This window comes from Gracilinanus agilis, chromosome 2 (genome assembly GCF_016433145.1).
Source record: "Gracilinanus agilis isolate LMUSP501 chromosome 2, AgileGrace, whole genome shotgun sequence".
Taxonomy (NCBI): Eukaryota; Metazoa; Chordata; class Mammalia; order Didelphimorphia; family Didelphidae; genus Gracilinanus; species Gracilinanus agilis.
The window spans coordinates 711,283,803-711,293,235 of NC_058131.1; positions in this window are offsets into that span (position 1 = coordinate 711,283,803).

Consider the following 9,433-nt stretch of genomic DNA (forward strand, 5'->3'; position numbering starts at 1 on the left):
CTTCCTCCTAAAGGTGATGTTGAATTGAAGGAAATGTATCTGAGCACCTTGGATTTTGGCAGACCTGGAAGCATCAAGTTGCCAGACAGCTACCTGTGCAAGGAGAGCACTAAGTAAGCTGGCATCTGCTCATCTTCATACCATAATGCTTATTTTGATATAAAGCCATTCTATGCCTCTCCAGGCATGTCTGTGATCTGCTAACTTGAGACTGGGCCAGAGGTCACTGCTCTCTCTGACAGATCTTAAAAGAATCTGATCACATAAAAATGGTTTACCTAGAAATTCTCTAGGTCCATTTTGGTGAACCTATGGCATGTGTGCCAGAGCATGCCAGAGGGGACTGCTCCCTTCCCCCCTCCATGTACGCCTGAGGAAATTTTTCACATCACCCACTCCTCTCCCTAGTAGCCCAGTAGGGGTGTTTACCTCACTTCCCCACTTTGTCATGTGACCCTGGGCAAATCACTTACCCTCTTAGTTTCTTAGATACATGTATGCAGCTTTAAGTGCCAGATTTTAGGATGGATATCAACAAATCAGAGCAGGTTCAGATGACAATGACCATTGGGAAAACAGTTAAAAGAACTTGGGGATATTCTTCTTCAACCAATAATCATCTACTAAGTGCTTACTATGTGCCAGGCACTATACTAAGTATTGGGGATCCAAAAGGGGGCAAAAGATAGAGCTGCTCTCAAAGAGAGTACACACTAATGAGTAAAGAACTCGATAATATGATTGTTGTCTTCAAGTACTTAAAAGTTTTCCATGTGGACAAGAGATTGACTTTTTAAGTGTAGAACTAGAAGGAATGGATTGAAGTTATAGTGTAAGGCTTTAGTTTGATGTAATGAAAAATTACCAAGAGCCAAGCAGAAGTATGCTGAGATAGTGGTCTGCCAGTGAGTTCTCTACTCTTGGACATCTTCAAGCAGAGGTTGTATGACAAATTTCTGGGAATGCTGCAAGGCAGGGCTCTACGCTTTGGGACTATAAGTCCTAAAGGGATCTGTGGATAGATTTCAGAGGGTCCATGAACTTGGGCTGGGGAAAGATTATGTTTTCATTTAAATATAATCAATTTCTTTTGTTATCCTATGTGTTTTCTTTTGTGCATTTAAAAACACAATTCTGAGAAGTCCATAGACTTCACTAGATTGCTAAAGAGGTTTAGGACTCACACAAAAATGTGGAGTCCTTATTGGAGTAGGATCATTGGATCTTAGATCAAGAGTGGAAGGGACTTCATCTGGTCTAACTTTCTCATTCTCTGATTCTGTTTGACATCCAGAATCAAACCCGATGCCCTCAGTCTCTGTTCTTCCTTGTTTCATGTTAGCAACTTTATACTTATTGTGTCCAAAGGACATTTTGGTATCATCAAAACTGAAGTAGTTGTATGATGTCATTTTAGTGGGACCATATAACTTAATGTTGTCCATATCCCTGAATATGATATTTTTGAACAATGCTTTCTTTGGCTTGAAATCTATCTCACTTCTACTTGGTAGTGATGTTAATGGACTTAAGGCTAGGCAGAACCAAAGTGGTCTTAAACTGTCTCCCCAGAATAAAATATATTTTAGATCAATTGTTTGGACATTGACCCGGCTAGTGCCATATTTTAAATAAAGGATGGTTTTTCCATGTGGCCACCAAAATATCCCAGCATTCTCGCTGTCATTGAATCCATTTGAAAATATTTACAATACATGACTATACCATGAGTGGGGAACCGAGTCAAAGACTTTGCAGTAATCAATAAAGCTGTGCAAATGTTAATGGCACTTTTGAATAGTTTGTTCAATAATTGCGGAATCGATAAGAAGTTGCTCTTTTCCCTGCTGGGAACTGTTTGGCTCATGCTTTTTGTTTCTCAACCAGTAAATTATTTTCTTATAAGAGTTTATAGATTTTTTTGAGCAATTCAGACTTTGAATGCTTTAGATAAAGTACTTTAATATCTAATTAGCCTACATTTGGAAGGGTTTCTGGGGTTCTCATGTCAGAGCCCTGATTGTAGAGTTAGAGGACCTGAGTTGGAATTCTGACTCTGTCCCAATCTAAGTTATCTTGGGCAAATCTTTTTGGGTCTCAGTTTCCACACCTGTACAATATTAGACTAGATGGTCTCAAGGCTCCTTCCACCTCTAACTCTCTGATTCTGTCATCTTTCTGTTTAGAAAGATGGGAACCTCTTCCTGACTCCAAGCCCAACATCTCTCCACTGCATGTCATAGCTCCCTATTATATATGTACATACATACTTAGGTATGGTTGTTTATAACTTTTTTCCTCTTTTCTTCTTTCCATTCTGGTTGTGCTCAGAGCCTTCTACTCACCTGGCCTATACTTAATCCAGTAGATTGTGAACTCCTTCAAGTTCATATCCTCAGAATTTAGCATAGTGCTTGGCATATGATCAGTGCTTTATAAGGGTCTATTGAATTAAAAAAAAAAACAAATCTAAGAAAGTTAGGAACCAGCTTACAGTGAAAGGGCAGCCGATAGAGTGCTTTGCTATTAATTCAGGAACTGTCATGAAACAAATTCATTCTATAGTTATGGATCTTACCTGGCCCTGCCATGACCCAGTTTGGTAGAGAAGCTGAAGCTCTAGTCAACTTAGTGATGTCATCATTTTTTCATACCTTTAATTAAGAGTATGCAAGAGTTCAGGCAGCTAGATGGCTCACTGGATAGAAATTCAGGCCCAAAGACAGAAGATCCTGGGTTCAAATCTGGTCTCAGACACTTCCTAGCTGTGTGACCTTGAGTAACTCATTTAACCCCAATTACCTACCCTTTACCATTCTCCTGCCTTGCAACTGATACTTAATATTGATTCTAAATCAGAAGGGAAGAGTTAAAAAAATACACAAATTTTCTGATTGTGCATTTGATCCAACTTTTATTTTTGTTGTTATGATTATGTTATTTTTTGTTATACATTATGTTGTTTTGTTGTTATGATTCTTTTGTCTATAATGATAATGAGAAAATCTTCATGTCTTCTTTTGGACCTCTCTTTATTTATTTATTATTTGCATTAAAAATTTCTATGGAATAGCATTTTAAAATTTGATTTTGAATTGTTTATTTTGTCTTTGTCCTGTTTTGAGCCCTTCTTATACCACCATTTTTGTTCTTTTATTTTTAGTTAGTAGTTAAGGGCATCAAGAATTTCTGAAATACTTTTATTTTCTGGATTGCTTTCTGCATGTTTCCTTTTCAAGAGGCAGCTAGGCAGCTCAGTGGATAGAGATGTGCTGTGTTTAGGAAGACCTGAGCTCAAATCTTACCGTACTAGCTATGTGACCTTGAGAAAGTCACTTAACCTCTGTTTGCCTTAGTTTCTTCAATTGTAAAATGGAGATAACAGCATCTACCTCACAGACTCATTGTGAGCATCAAATGCTTAGCAGAGTGTCTGTCAGGCAGTAAGCACCATATAAATATTGAGTCCCTCTTGTTGCCTTCAATTAGGTGATATGGTGGCCAGAGGTAAAGATGACAATAATTAATGCCCAAATCTCAGCCCCAAATCTTTATTAGGACCTAACTATGTGTCAGCCACTGTTCTAAGTGCTAGAGATGCAAAACAAGCTAAGAAAAATCCCTTCCCTCACTGTGCTTTTATATGTAATATACCTCTCTATATTTAACACTTACTTTCTGTTTTAGAATCAATACTAGGTATTAGTTTTCAGGCAGAAGAGTGGTAAGGGCTAGTCAGTGGCAGTTAAGGGACTTGCCCAGGGTCACACAACTAGGAAGTATCTGAGGCCAGATTTGAACTGAGGATCTGTCTCCAGACCTGACTCTCAATCCACTGAGTTGCCTAGCTGTTGCCCAAGATGCTCACATTCTAATGGACTTGCAGTTCCCTTGCAATTACTCTGTGGGGTGCAAGGATCAATTTCCTTGTGGGTGTGGACCACTGCTGAATGGTGTGGTTTTGTAGGGAGATAGGACATATATGGGAATGGGGTAAGGGCTGCTGCTTTTACCTTGTGAGTTAGGAGCAACCAGCTATTTGAAAGTGAGCTCCTTGAGAGCAGAAATGATCTTTTCCCTAAAAAAAAATGTTCACCTGTCTTAGAATCAATACTAGGTATTTGGTTCCAAGGCAGAAGAGCAGTAAGGACTAGGCAATGGAGGTTAAGTGACTTGCCCAGGGTCACACAGTGAGGAAATGTCTGAGACCAAATTTGAATCCAGGACCTGATCTCCAGTGAGCCACTTAACTACTGCCAAGAGCACAGCCTTTTTTGATTTGCATCAATAATCCTCCAAGGAGAGAAGGGCTGGACATCTCTGGTTTTGCATCAACGGTTTCGTATCTCACCTTCATAACTGATCATCTTCTACCCTTGAGCCAACAGTGACCAAGCTTGCCAGGCAGTCAGAAGTTGTTTTTCTGGCCACGTATAATGGGAAGCAGTGGCTCTGTCATCCAACCAGCCTGCAATCTGTGAGAACAGAGACTTTTTTGGCCTTTGTTCTAAGGGAGCTGAGTCAGACTCCTGAGCTAATGTAAAGGGACTGGATAAATAGATGGTGATGTGAACAGCGGGGTGGCATGATTCTCCGTGACCTCCCAAGTTCTGCTGGCATCCTGTTAATGAAGGAGGCCGCCAGCTGGTGTCAGTTTTATTCAGCTGTGACTGATTAGCATCTTCCATAATATTAAAATATTGAATGCAGATTCATTAACGGTGACACCAGTGGTCTGACTTTGGCTCGGCAGCCCCATTAATGGCACCCAGAATGGCCAGATCATCATGGTAATCAGCCATCCAACAAGGGGACCAAATCACTCATCATCCTGGTAAGCAGATGAATCACATGGCTCTCTGTCCCTCCTGGACAGTTTTGGGCACAATTAAGTTCTTGCTTGCTCCTGTGCCTCATAAAATATCACAGACATGGAGAACTAAAAGCTTACCCCAAAGAATAGCAGACATGACTCACAGCAACAATAAAATATTTGAAATTAGTTGAATATTTTAGTAATTAAAGTCTCTGAACCCGCTGGAGAGCTGAGGGCTACAAAGAAAATACAATAGAAGGAGCTTGTCATATTGAGGATGTTTGTAGAAGTTATTTATATAACCTTAGATACCCACTTTACAGCTGAGAACACACCCTTGAAAGCCTGAATACTTCAATTCAACAAAGCACTTATTAAGTGTTTAATCTCTTCAGGTATCCGTGGAGAGCCTCATGATGCCAAGTGAAAGGGAGGGAGTCCCTCCTGATGTTAGGTGGACCCCTTATGGGGAATTTGTAGGAAAATGTTGGAAGGTAAGAGTTGATCAGTATGAATAGGCATGGAAGGGTTGCTATTTGCATTGAAGGAAGGTGTTTATATCTTAATATTTTTTGAGGATATGCTAAGTCTGTGTTGAATACTGGGAAAACAAAGAGAAAAATGAAATAGGTCCTTTCTTCAAGTCATTTATGTTTCTCTGGGAGTGGGGAAGATGGAAGACGAGATGTATGCTAATTAAGTCAGCACAAGATAATTTGAGGAGGGAGAAAGGAAAGACTGGAATAAGCATTTATTAATGCCTACTGTGTGTCAGGCACTATGCTAATAAGTACTTTAAAAATATTGTTCCTTTGGGTCCTCACAACAATCTTGGGAGGTGGTGATATTATGAGCTGCATTTTTATAGCTGAGGAAAGCAAGGTGGATTCCAAGTAACTTGCCCAGGATCACACAGCAAGTAAATGTGTCCAAGGTCAGATTTGAACTCATGCCTTTCTGACTCCAAGCCCAGCACTCTGAGAAGCCACTTCATTGCTGACTGACACCTGGGGAAATGGACCAGAGAAAACATTGAAGAAAAGAAAGTGGAGATGGAGCGAGAGCATTCCAGACCTGGAAGGAAGTCTGCCCACATGCATGGACTTGAGAAATTCCATGTTGAGCTTGGGAAACAGTATTCAAGTTTGCCTGGAAAGTGCCTGGAGTGGAAGGGAATTTGTGAGAAATAAGACTGAAATGGTAGATTGTAGCCAGATTGAGAAGGACTTAAGAAATGTGTATTTTGTCCTTACAGCAGCAGGGAACCATGGAAGATTTTAGAACAGGGAAATTGCATGGTGACAGCTGTGCCCATTTGCTAATGTCCTTTAACTAGGACCTTGCAGTGTATTCAAAATGTCGGCTCCCCATTGACGTGGTTTAGAGATGCCCTCAAAAGCCTGAATTTAAATCAAAACAACCTCATACAGAATGTAAGACAACATTACAGCATTAGCACTTGATAAGATAATAGGTAAATGATGAATGAGTCAAGACAGAATGAATTGGTTTGAAGTGATCACATTTATTTTTCCCAAGAGCCTTCGCTAGCCCTGAAAAATGGATCATATCCCTAAACTTTTTTTTATTTTTATAATTAAACTTATCTCAAGGGCCGTTGGAGTTGGGGTGGTAGCAATGATGTGAGCGATTTTATGAATATCCATCAAACCTTAAAGTCTTTGTCCTAAGCATTTTGATTTGGGAGCTAATATTAGAGAACTTTCATCTTGGAGTTGTTCAGCCAAGGAGGTAATGGTGCCCTTCATTTAAACAAAAAGTAAATGGTAAAATAATAAAACCACAATGTATGGATAGAGCGATAAATCTGCAAATTCAGTGTCTGACTAAGCGAGAGAGTTGAGATTGAATGCACTCTTCTTGAGATCTGAAATAGAAATAAATAAATTTGAGTCTCCCAATTAAACCCACTCCATTGTTAGATCTCATTTCTTGGCTCCTTCATCTGTGGGAAGGGTCATCAGAAGACTTTAAATGAAGCCCCAGAGAGCAATAATCTGTTATCATTTCTGCAAGGCACTAGCAGGACAGCTAAGGAGGAGACTATCTTTCTCAGAATCGAATTGGTAATTGGTTCCTTGGCCTGAAATCTCTTCAAGTTTAGTTTTATAAACTTGGACCAGGGATATTTACTGGGAAGATATGAGTGCCCAGGTGCTTGACATCAGTGACTCTAAATGATTCTCTAGGATTTACTGAATTGATCTGTCTCAAAGTGTGTGCCTATTTCTGACAAATGCCAATTGACAGAGACCTCTCAAATTCCCTATGCCATTGTGGCTACTTTGTACGTTTCTCTGCCTCATCTGAAAATGATCCAGGCAATTCTGGAAGAAAAAAATATAATTTCTGATGAAAATGTCATGTTAAATTAGAATATTTCTCCACAATCATTTTTTCTCATTATTCATGAATATGTTCTGATTGAAGAAACCCTTGCATATAGTAAAATCTCATTAATTTTGATTCTCCTTATTCAGAATTTGTCCTGTTCCAGGCAAGAGTCTGGACTGATATTTTACCCTGTACTATCTATAAAGAAAGAATATGCTAAATGCTTTTATTCTGTAAAGAAAGATTTTATAGGAAATTTTTAAGCTACTTACACGGAAAAGAGAAAAAAAACATGCTGGAAGTACCATTTGCAAACAAAGACTTGATGTGTTAATTATAAGTCATTTTTATTTATTCATCAAACAGTTTCCTTAGCAACCTCTTCTGGGCATCCCTTTGTCAGTCTGGTTCCAGCTATTATATCTCCTGGGATATAATAAAATCAAATTCCCTTTAAAATATTTGATAAATTCAACATTATTTCTTAGTAGAATGAGAGGTTCTTGAGGTCAGGGTTTGTTTCACACATGCCTTTGTATCCCTAGTGCCCAGCACATAGCAGGTACTCAATACATACTTTTTGAATTAATTTTTTCTGCCACTTGAAAGTGGCTGTCAACCACTAAGTCCAAAATACACTTGCATAAAGTGCTATTTTCTTTTGGCAAGAGAGGATATGGAAGGTAGACTCAGAAACAGCACTAATTTCCCCCTAAGTGGAATATAAGCTCCTTGAGGGAGCTTTTTTTTTTAAGTGTTTCTATCTGCAACATCTATACCAACCATAGTGTATTGCTTCATAAATGCATGTTGGATTGGATTGGATTGGATTGGTTTCTAATAGAAATTTTCTTAAAGTAAATCTAGAGTTCTATTCTTTGAAGATGTGGTGAGGAATATTCTTTGGTGCCTCTTTATTCAGATCATACCTGATGACTGTAGCTGTCCCTCAAGGTTTTGCCTTTGGCCATCTTCTCTTCTTCCTCTATATTATTTGCCTTGGTGATCTCATCATTTCCCTTGGATTTAATTATCATCTCTAGGCAGACAACTCTCAGTTCTATTTGTCCAGCATTGATTTCTCTCTCCAGTATTACATCTCTAACTGCCTATTAGACATCTTACATTGGATGTCTTGTAGAATTCTGAAACATGCTCCAAAATGAACCTATCTTTCCCTCCAAAGCCAGCCCCCACCTCTTCCTAAGTTCCCTATTACTTTATAGGGAACCACCATTCTCCTAGTTATACAGGCTCACAACTTAGGTAATATTCTTCTCTCTTTACTTTCTCTGATCTTCCATATCCAGTCTATCCAATAAGTTGTCAAGTGATGTCATTTCTCCCTTCATAGCATCTCTCACATATATCTCCTTTTCTTCTTAGCTCTCTATTACCCTAACTACTTTGTGCCTAGACTACTGAAATAGCCTGCTGGTTGACCTCCCTGCCCCAAGTCTCCCTCCTGCAGTCCATGTGCTAATTAGCTGTCAACTGGGTTCCTACAACACAGATCTTATCAGTTCACCCTCCTATTCATTAAATTCCCTATTTCACCCAGAATCAAATATAAAATCCTCTCATTGACTTTGAAGGCTCTTTATAACTCGTCCCCTTTTACTCTTCCAGTATTTTTATATCTTACTGTCCTATACACACCATTTGATTCAGTGACATTGACCTCCTTGCTGGATCTCACACATCACACTTCATCTCCTGCTCTGAATATTTTCTTCTTTTTTTATGATTTGGGAAAATTAATTAATTAATTTAGAATATTTCCCCATGGTTACATGATTCATGTTCTTTCCCTCCCCTCTTCCCCCCCCTCTCCTGTAGTCAACGAGCAATTTCACTGAGTTTTACACGTGGCTGAATATTTTCACTGGCCATCCCCGTTGCCTGCAGCATTCTTTCTTCTCAGCTCTACCTACTAGCTTTCTTCAATTCTTTTTTTCTTTAAACCCTCACCTTCCGTCTTGGAGTCAATACTGTGTATTAGCACCAAGTCAGAAGAGTGGTAAGGGTAAGCAATGGGGGTCAAGTGACTTGCCCAGGGTCACACAGCTGGGAAGTGTCTGAGGCCAGATTTGAACCTAGGACCTCCCCTCTCTAGGCCTGGCTCTCAATCCTTTCTTTAATTCTTAGCTAAAGTCCCACCTTCAACCAAAAGCCTTCCCCAGTCATCGTCATCATCGTCGTCATCGTCGTCGTCATCGTCATTGTCATTGTTCTCCTCCTCCTCCTCCTCTTCCTCCTCCT